Source organism: Octopus bimaculoides, chromosome 11 (assembly GCF_001194135.2).
Source record: "Octopus bimaculoides isolate UCB-OBI-ISO-001 chromosome 11, ASM119413v2, whole genome shotgun sequence".
NCBI lineage: Eukaryota > Metazoa > Mollusca > Cephalopoda > Octopoda > Octopodidae > Octopus > Octopus bimaculoides.
In genome coordinates, this window is record NC_068991.1 from 44,690,028 (window position 1) to 44,701,157 (window position 11,130).

Genomic DNA, 11,130 nt, shown 5'->3' on the forward strand with positions numbered 1-11,130 from the left:
TATATATATATATATGTATGTATGTATGTATGTATATATGTGTTAAATAAAATGAGACAACAAAGCCAAGGCTATGTGGAGTTTCCAGGACATTTATTAAGAGAAAGTTAGTCTTACAGCTGTTTCTGAGATATTAGAGACATCCCTTCATTAGAGATGATGTGAGAAATTTAAATAGAGGGAAATAGTAGAGTTCAATGAAAAGAGATATTTTGGAAAAGGATGGAAATAAGAGAATAAAAATAAATATATATATATTTATATTCATAGGTAAATAAATAAATGGAGTTAAACGCAGGTTTTATTCAAATCTTTTTACTTCCAACATATGTTTTGAAGAAAACATTGGTATTATTTCAGAACGAATAAAATGTGGTGTAAAATATTGCAATCTTCTCATGAAGGATAGAAAGAAACTAAACACATCAATAAGACATTTTAACGGAATGTCATGACTGCCTATATGATGAACGGATTTCTAGCATGTTTTTTTAAAAAAAAAAAACGTTAGTAGATGTAACGTCAAAAGTAGTTTATAGAAAGAGAAGGAAGAGAAAGAAAGAAATTAGCAGTAAACTAATAGTGGAGAGATATAGAGTGATAGGTGAATAGGAATAAAGCTTAAAGGCATGGAAGTAGATATATTTAGTGGAAGTGAAATGTAAGAAGACAGTCAAAGGTCGAAATTTATAGAATGGTAGAAATCACTTATATGAACTAAAGCTTTGTTTCTGCCTGAGAACAGGATGAAATACCTTTCACTGTTACAAAGTGGGCAAAAAGATTTACCTTTATCATATGGAATAGATATAGAGGGAATATTCCATTCCAAATCAAATTGTTTATTATGATCCTTTAGATATCAAATTAATTTACTAAGACCAGTATTGTTATGTTTATTGATATGTCTAAATGTAGAGTAATGATTAGATATTCTTTTGGACAACTAAGATGAAGAACTACCTATATAAAAAAGACGTCAGAACTGGAAGTAATTTTACATTGATAAATAGAGTTTTTTACATTGATAAATAGAGTTTTTTACATTGATAAATAGAGTCTTAGAATTACTGCTAAGAAGATGAATGTAATTGGAGTCAACATCCGAAACACTAACACTGCTGCTATTATTATTTAAAGAATGGTTAATGTTAACAAAATCAATGTTACTGTTTTCATTAAGTGGATTTGTATTTAACAACTTATTGTTATGTGAAGAGATGATTTATGAAAAATTTTTTGTGTTAGAAAAACCTATCCCGATTTGGTGAGAATTAACAATCGAATAGTATCTTGAATTTCTTGGGAAATTCTTTTATATAGCTTCATGAAACTGTTAGGGAGGTTGGATTTGATCTGTTTACCATATGAATTATTAACCAAACAGTTTTGCTAGGACATACCTTGTTATTAGGGTAATTATCTTAAGAAGTCCTCAATGTATCCTTATAATGAAAAAAGGGTCTTAAATAATGGTTATCTCCCTTACGCTGCAGAATTACATTACTCAATTTGGTGTTGTTATTCGAAGATTGTAATTCGAAGGTTGAGGGCTTATGATATGGGAAATATGAATCATTATGCAAGTTAAGGGTAATATCCAAAAAGTTGGCTTTAGTTATATCATCGTCAAAAACAATGGTTAAGTCCATGTTTTTGAAAAATTTAGCTAACGCTTTGTAATTTTTGGTTAGAAGCAGTTTGAAGGTAGAGTAGACAATCATCACAATATAGACCTTCATTGATGTTTGGGAATTGGTCAACCATCTCATAAAGGATATATATACAGACCGAATCAGCGATTTGTGCTGAAACAGAACTTCCCATTGTGACATCAAAATTGTCGGGTGTATCTTTCCGGACCCATAGGTTGTTATCGAATTTAAGAATAGATTTTCTGGCAGCTAACATGACATTAATTTCATCCCTGGTGAGACCTGCTTTGTTGTGGGTACATATATTTTATATATATCTATATAAATATATGCATATATGTATGTATATTTCAAATATATATATATGTGTGTGTGTGTGTGTGTGTGTGTGTGTGTGTATGTGTGTATATATATATATATATATATATATGTGCGTGAGTGTAACTAGAAATGCACACACACATATACATGGATGTTATTATCAGTATAAATTTAACTCAGTAAATCCACCATTATAAAACTTCCCAGTCATACTTTACCTTGACATCTGCTAACCAACAACTGTTACCATAGTAACTGTTTATATGCGTGGCAATGACATTACATGAATCTAAAACTGTGTAATTGGAATGAAGGCTTTTTTATAATTGGATGACACCATGCAGAATCCTAATGTGTATTTACATGTGTAAAAATATATATGCTTATATTTGTGTATTTCTGAATGTGTTTATGTGAGTGTACACACACACAAACACATACACGCATGCACACATTCTCTCCACACACACATATTCCACAACACATATAATATGATTTTCCAAAGAAGTTCCAATGACCAGTCATTAGAACTCAATATACTTATACTTCACAATACTATAAAGTCCACTGACAAGTAGATGCGAATTGTATAATGTTCTCTGTTTCAGACTCGTGAACCAGCAGATTTGTACAGAGCATCATATTGATTTCAAATTTTGGCAGAAGGCCAGCAATTTCACAGGAGGGGTAAGTTGATTATATCACATCCAGTGTTCAACTGGTATTTGTTTTATCAATGCCAAAAAGATGAAAGGCAAAGTAACCTTGGTGAAATTTGAACTCAGACTGTAAAGACAGACAAAATGCTGCTTAGCATTTTACCCAGCATGTTAACAGTACTGCCAGCTCGTCACCTTGAGCATAATATTAATTAATAAACAAGTGCACTCAGAGAGCATAAACCTCTGCCAAAGCAACACCAATGTCCTCTCAACAATTAGCCAGAGATGATTTTTAAAATGAGAATATCTGAAAGAAATTTGATTACTCTCACAAGTGAGAATACTAAAAACGAACCTGACTGCTCTCAAAAATTAAGTAAAAAAGCAGAAAAAATAATCCAGAATCCTTGTCCGGTACCAGATTGGTCCCCAAATCTAATCAGTTTGTACCAATAATGAGGCCAAACATCTCTGAAAGTTTCATCTGAATCCATCCAGCTATTAGGAACAATGCATCCAGAATTGAGTGCCAGCTCAACATATTATAGCTTCCTCAGAACAGAGACAGTTGTCTGCTAATGTAAGTGATTAGTTAACTCCTGTTCTTTTGTTCTTTCATTTTTAAATTTTACATGATGATATATATATATATATATATATATATATATATATATATATATATATATATAGATATATATGTTGTGATGTGTACATTTAGGTGAGGCATTCATTGTTGCTATATAACTTTCGTGTTGACAAATGTCTAATCCTTATTTTATGTCTGATGGATCCCTGTTGTGTTGTGAAATATATATCCCTTAGATACAAACCTGTGGCTATTTAATATTCCCTACTAGTATATTTATATGCATGTACACTTATACTGTTATGTACATGTACACTTATACCATTATGTACATGTACACACACACTCTTATACTGTTATGTACACATACACATTTACTGTTAAACATGTACTACCTTTCTTATGTATGTTTAGGGGAATGCACAGACAAATATTCACACGGATGCTTGTATAACATATGCACATATACACACACTTGAAGCTCCTTCCGGTTTCCATCTATCAAATTTTGCTTGCAAGGCATTGGTCAACTTGTGGCTATGATAGAAGATACCAAAGAGTAATCTCACAATCATGTGATTCTGAAGTGATATGTATATAAAATAGATCCTCGGTTTTTGAACAATCCTGATCATGAATAAATCGTGCTTTATCTCCTGTCATTCTCATAGTCATTTAATACAGTAGTACCTTGGTTTACGACTGCCTCTGATCACAAATAAATCATGCTTTATATCTATCTATCTCTCTCTATATATATAAAGCACGATTTATTTGAGATCAGAGTTGTTCGAAAACCAAGGTACTACTGTATATGAATTCAGACATGCATACAGGCACATATACAACAGACATAATGTTCAATCATGAGTGGCCTCCTCATTAAATTGAAAATGTTGATGACTAATCACTCCACAGACACATGTTAAGTTAACATACATGTATGTGTGTGTGTGTTTGTTAACTTAAAAAATTAATCTGGATTCAAGGATAGCTGATCTTCTGTGTTCCAGTTCCATTGTAGAGATCTAGTAAAGCTAAATGTAGTGCTTTGCCCTAAGTACACAGCATAATATGTGATCTGCAGCATAATAATTATTCATGATACCCTTGTACCAATGGTTTTAAACCTTTTCTGCCCAACTTATTTGAAATAACATTCAAATCTTGCTCAAATCATGAACACTGCCATCTTTAAAAAAGGAATGAGGCCTTAGATAATGCAGTCCTAGATTCACTATACTGAGAAAAAAATGGGGTAGTCATGGCTGGAATATCTTGGATCATAGATCTTGATCAGAGATGAACTTTGACCAAATACCAACAACAATGAGAGAGAGAGAGAGAGAGAGAGAGAGAGAGAGAGAGAGAGAGAGAGAGAGAGAGAGAGAGAGAGAGAGAGAGAGAGAGAGAGAATGTGTGTTGAAATATGCTAAGTTGCCAGACAATACTGGGTCATCCTATAAATAATGTCGTTTTTTTCAGTTGCATGAACTAAAAATCGGAAGGGGATGGGATAAACTACCCACACCAACTTGCTATAAAAGCAGGTAGTAATTTTATCTTATCCTTATTCTTAGGGCAAGTTTTGAAGAGTGCAGTTCGATTTTAACAGTTATTTTTTTCAAATCTATAATGGAAGTGATAAAGGATCATATTTGGCATATTTTGCTTTAAAAGTTCAATAAAGGCAGCAATGCAACAGAAAGTGTGAGGAATATTAATGCAGTATATAGGGATTGGACAATAAGCACAAGCCAGTGTCAGTGGTGTTCCAGAAATTCCGAGTCAAAAAACTACAGTCTAGAAGATGAGCTGCATCCTGGAAGATCTGTAGGACATCCTTGCAAACCCTAGTGGAACAAAATTCCATTGTAACTGTTGAGGAACTAGCAGAGAAGCTCGGATTTGGTCATTCAACCATTAATTGACCATTCATTGGAAAGTCAGTAAATTAGGTTAATGGGTTCCTCACAAACTTCCTGAGTCTAATCACGTGCAGAGAGTGAATGTGTGCTCTTCTTTGCTGTCATGTCTCACGAATGACCACGTTTTTTTGGACTGAATAGTGATCCGTGACGAGAAATGGGTTCTCTATAAAAATTTCAAGTGCCAAAGACAGTGGGTAGGGAAAGGAGAAACACAAGCACCCCAGGCTAAAGAAGGTCTTCATCCACGTAAGTTGTTTTCTATTTGGTGGGATATGAAAGGTTTAGTCCACTTTGAACTTTTAAATCCAAACCAAATGATAACAAAGGAGATCTACTGTGAGCAGCTTGAGTGGCTTAAGTCAGCGCTAGAAGGAAACAACCATCTTTGGTTTCAAGATGAAAGGTGTTCTTCCATCAGGATAATGCTTGGCCACATACAGTGGGGATCACATTCCAAAGGTTGGACCTGTTGGAATGGGAAACGATGCCCCACCCACCATATTCCCCAGACATTGCTCCACCTGATTGTAATTTATTCCGCAGTCTTCAAAATCATTTGGACAGAAAAAATATGGATTCTGTAGATGGATGAGCATTGCAGAAAATGAAGGAGAATATATTTTAGATTAAAAAAGAACTTTGTTTATTTCATTTTTGAAAAATAAAATAAGTATAAAAAAACTGCATTATTTGCGGGATGACCCAATATTTGAGAATAAAAGAGCTTAATGATGGCTTCTTGTAAAAGCAAGTAAAGACTACTGCTTCAAGGTGGGGGTAGCATTGTCAAAGAAGAAATGAAAAATATTATTCTTTAGTCTCCATTGGCTCTCTAATGCTATTGCTGCTGTTTTTAGTCCCAGGTGAAGCTTGATAAAGCTTCAAAGGCATTTCAGCCATTTTCTCTTTTTAGGAACATATAGGGCTTTAGGAGCATATAGGTATTTAATGTGTTCTTCCCCATTTTTAAGATAGTGGGGTATGATCTGAGAGAGATTTATCTATTTTAGCAAGTCAAATGTCCATATATAGGCTCTGTCATTGGTTTTCCTGGTTTTGTATATCATAATAGTTAGATGAGAGAATTGATGGAGCATTCCTTTATGCTTTGTATTCATATTCCACCCAGGATCACTAATCTTATTCTAAGAGCGCTATACCCTACAAAATGGTGCTCCAGCATGGTCAGAGTCCAAAGACTGAAATCAGTAAAATAATAATCCAGTACTTACTGATAATATCTATCATCAGCCTAGTATTTCTTAGGGATTATCCACTTATCACTTTCATTCCTTCTGTAGCTGGAAAAATTTATTTTCAAAGTACATTAAAAGAATAATGGAAATATAAGAGGACACTACATCTCACTTACAGAAACTATGTAAATCAACAGAAAAGGAGCCATCTATGAAATATGAACAATAACACAAGAAAGAAGGAAATATAGTTTTAGCATGTTATATGAACTGATCATATGCATAAAAGTACTTGTGTGTATAGTTAAGAGCCAACTGTTACTTGCTTGGTAACATGTACCAGGCTTTCACTAATTGCTTTAGGTACCTATGTAGTAACAAGCAGAAATAGACATCCTCTTCGTTCTCCTTTTACTCAGTGGCACACTGAAGATGTAACAGCTGGAGGGAGAGCTGTACCAGCATTCAGCTGGTACTCATTTACAGCAGAGTAGATTGGAGCAAGGTAAATTGAAATTAAGCTTGGTTCTCCAGTAATATATGTGAAAATACACAAAACCCAGTTTTCATTGATATGTATATCAGAGAACTTGCTATTACATCCATACATATCCAGCTATAGCAATCGCTTATAATATAGATTTAAGTTCTCTAGAAATTGTTATTTATTTAAATAGTGCTAAGAGCACTGGTTTATATTGCAGCTGACACCTCTTAGAACTGAATTAGTGCATCAATATTGTGGTATTTCCCGATCAATGAACGTGTTTTATCAGAAGTGTGTGTGTGTGTGTGTGTATAGGCATATTCCATTATCATTATAATTTTATGTCTGCTTTTCATGTTGGTATGGATTGGACAGGTTATTACAGTTGGCGTCACCACATATTCAGAATACTTCCCACCTAGTTGGCTTGGGGTACTGTACCTCATTTACATTTTGTTGTTGACTTGGTTTCTACAACTGGATACCATTCCTAACACCAACTACTTTATAGAGTGTACTGGAGCCTTTTTTTCATGGGACTAGCATTAGAAAGGTATCATCTCCTTGATAAGACTGAAGGGTTTTCATGACTTTACATTTTACAAAGTGTACTGGGCACATTTTCCATGGTACCAGCACTAAACACTAGAGAGGTAACCATGTCTTCAAAATGTCTGAAAGGTTCTCTGTTCACTCACCAGTCTCTTTACAGAATGAAAAACATTAATGATAGCAGCATGAAAGAAGAGAGACACAAATGATAGTGGTGAAAGGGATGTGTGATGGGAGAAGTATGATAGAAGTGCTGAGTATTCTGAGATACATAATTAAGGCAACGTAGCTGAGATGGCAGAGCAATGAAAAATGTCTGTGTGATCCACTATGTGATAGTGTGATAACAGAGACCCAGCTGAGTAATGATAGAAATCCAAGAATGTGTCAGAAAAAGAGAAACAGAAATGGTAATAGCAGGCCATATAGGAGAAAAGGATGAACATAGAGTGTATTGGGCACAAGTGGTCTAATGTAGCTACTTATGCATACATTTCAAGATTTGCTGGAGAGAATGAGTTATGAGGGTGGGGGCAGGGAAAATGGAGAGTAGATGGGTCTTGTACCAGTGGACAGCACAAACAAGTATTGATGAGAGGGGCAGAATAGTTGCAATAACATTCTCAGTCACACCAGAAACGGATTAAGAGATGAGCAATAGGCATGGGTGAAACAATGCAATGTATGACAAACAGAATATGAGCAATAGATGTATGGGCAAGAGTGTGATATGTATGGCCAACAGCAGCGGTAGGGGAAGGGAAAGAGAGAGAGAGAGAGAAAGGGAGAGCTAGAGAAGGAGAGAGAGAGAAAAAGAGGGTGAGATCCATTTTCAACTGAAACCATACCAATAACATAGTATACTGAGACAGAGAGAAGGAGAAATGAGCCATAAAGATATGGTCAACTGAAGTGAGTTAAAGGTATGGGTGAAAGAGATGTATGATAGAGTATGGATAATGGACATATAAGTAATATGGATGAATGATGTGAAGAATGAGAGTTAAAAGGTGAATGACAGGGGTGAAATGCAAGTGATATAGGGGTTAAAAGAGTGAGTAGCTATCAAAGAGCTTATAATTTTCAAAAAAAAAAACATCTTCCAGTAATGCATGTGCAATGATATACATTAGCTGGCTGGAGTTAACTGCATCATACTTACAAATATGTGCCCAAAGACTTTCTTTCTTCATAACTTTCAGAAAAATGGATATTTTTAATGAAATTTTCTATAAATACACTTCAGATGGTATAGATTCTGATTATATTGGAATTTGTTGTGAAATAGAGTTTTTGAGAAAATGTGATATGTGTACTATCCCACCAATTTTTATTTTCATATTAAATTCTGTTATCTATACACTCTGTATATCTGTAATCTATACACTCTGTATATCTGTAATCTATACACTCTGAAAGGTATTTGTCAAAATTTTCACTTTAGAATGCCCATTTTTCTGAAAGTTATGAGGAAACAAATCCAACTTGTGTGAATTTTCTGAAGCTCCACTCTCCATTCCCCTGACAAAATCTTTTCACAACAAATTTAGAACCTACAAATTCAGAACCTACACCACCTGAAAAAAATTTCATTAAGAAATATCTATTTTTATGGAAGTTATGAAGAAATTAAGTTAATGGAACACATCCGTGTATGTATCCCCATTGCTTTAACATATGTCATTGATTATAATTTAAAAAAAAAATACATGTTTATTACAGATTTCCGGTAACGCATGTACAATGGTATACAATAACCAGCCAGAGTGAAGTGTTCACAGACTGCAGTTTTTGTACATTGTATAGATTCCAATAATATACAAATATGTTGTGAAAATATTTTTGCAAGAATAGTGAGAGGTGTTTCAGAAAATTCACAAAAGTCAGCTTTGTTTCCTCATAACTTTCAGAAAAATGGGTATTTTTTCATGAAATTTTGTATCGATACCTTTCAGAGTGTGTAGATTATGATTATATCAGAATTTAATATGAAAAGAAAAAATATTGGTGGGAAGGCCTTACATACTGATGCACATGACATATATCTATTAAATAAAACTCAAAATTTCAGAAAAAATTATGATGTGTATCAACATGCATATGTGCATTCTCACTATTTCCTTTTTCATATCAAATTTCTATATAATTGCAATTTACACATTCTGAAAGGCATTTGTAGAAAGTTTCATTTAAAAATACCCTTTCTTCCAAAAGTTATGAGGAAACAAAGCTGACTTGCATTAATTTTCTGAAACTCCTCTTCCCATACCCTCCAAAAATATTTTTTTCCCAATAAATTGTCATATAATTGGGATCTACACCATCTGAAGCATACTTGTAGAAAATTTCATTAAAAAATATATATCTATTTTATCTGGAAATTATGAGGAAACAAAATTGGTGGAGCACATTTGTGTATGTGCATACATTGCTTTAACACAAGTAATACTAAGATTACATAACTATCATATAACTACATATCAACTTGCTCTGCTTCGCTCTCATTTTGTATGTAACAATATTTGATTATATGACTGTATGTGATATATAAACAAAGAATATACTTTTCATTTGGTTTGCATCAAAAGGTTGACGATAATATGAATGAGATGGGTTCAATATTTCACTACATATCAACCAAAATAGGATAATGATATTCACAATGATATTTTGTTTAGTAACAAATACTAACTGTATTAAAAATATAGGAATATATGATACAATGATATCAAACCAAAATACAGAGAGAGTGTGTGTGTGTGTGTGTATTAAAATGATTTGGCAGTATTTAGGTTGTAATTTTTCATTGTTTATAAATCCTTGTTCTTTTAATATAATTGCATTTCATCTTATAGCTCTACAACATGTTTTCTATTATTAATGTTTGAGCTTCATTCATGTTTCTTGTCTTGCCAGCATTCTTCCCACATCATCATCATCATCATCGTTTAACATCTGCTTTCCATGCTAGCATGGGGTGGACAATTTGACTGAGGACTGGCAAACCGGATGGCTGCACCAGGCTCCAATCTGATCTGGCAGAGTTTCTACAGCTGGATGCCCTTCCTAACGTCAACCACTCTGAGAGTGTAGTGGGTGCTTTTATGTGCCGCCAGCACGTGGGCCAGTCAGGTGGTACTGGCAACGGCCACACTCAAAATGGTGTTTTTTATGTGCCACCTGCACAAGAGCCAGTCCAGCGGCACTGGCAACAACCTCGCTTGAATGTTTTCTAATGTTCCACCGGCACAAGTGCCAGTAAGGTGATGCTGGTATCAGGCTCAAATGATGCTATTTACATGCCAGTGGCACAGAAGCCAGGCAGCTGCTCTCGCAATGATCATGCTCGGACGGTGCTGTTAGTGCTCCACTGGCACAGGTGCCAGTCATTGAATATGGTTCAGTTATGATTTCGTGCATGCCAAATATATACTTACACATATATACTATAGGAATATATGATACAATGATATGAAACCAATGTAAAACATGCTATCTTAAATATAGTGTGTTCATACTAGTATATATATAGCACAATTTTAACATGTTTTGCTAAGCAATGTGTGTTTGTGCGTGTGTGTGTGTGTACACACACACACATCTATCAGTCTGTCTATACACAAATGCATACATACAAACACAATGAATAAATATATATATATAATATATATGTATTATATGTATATATAATGTGTGTATATGTGTGTGTGTGTGTGTGTAAGAAAGAGAGATAGAGAGAG

At 34.2% G+C, this 11,130-nt stretch overlaps 1 protein-coding gene across 7 annotated transcripts in view; it reads right to left on the reverse strand.

The window, feature by feature from the left end:
* LOC106869495 (sodium channel protein para) overlaps positions 1–11,130 on the reverse strand; it is a 383,297-nt gene that overhangs the window by 170,780 nt on the left and 201,387 nt on the right. The gene's annotated exons all lie outside the window — the stretch shown is intronic.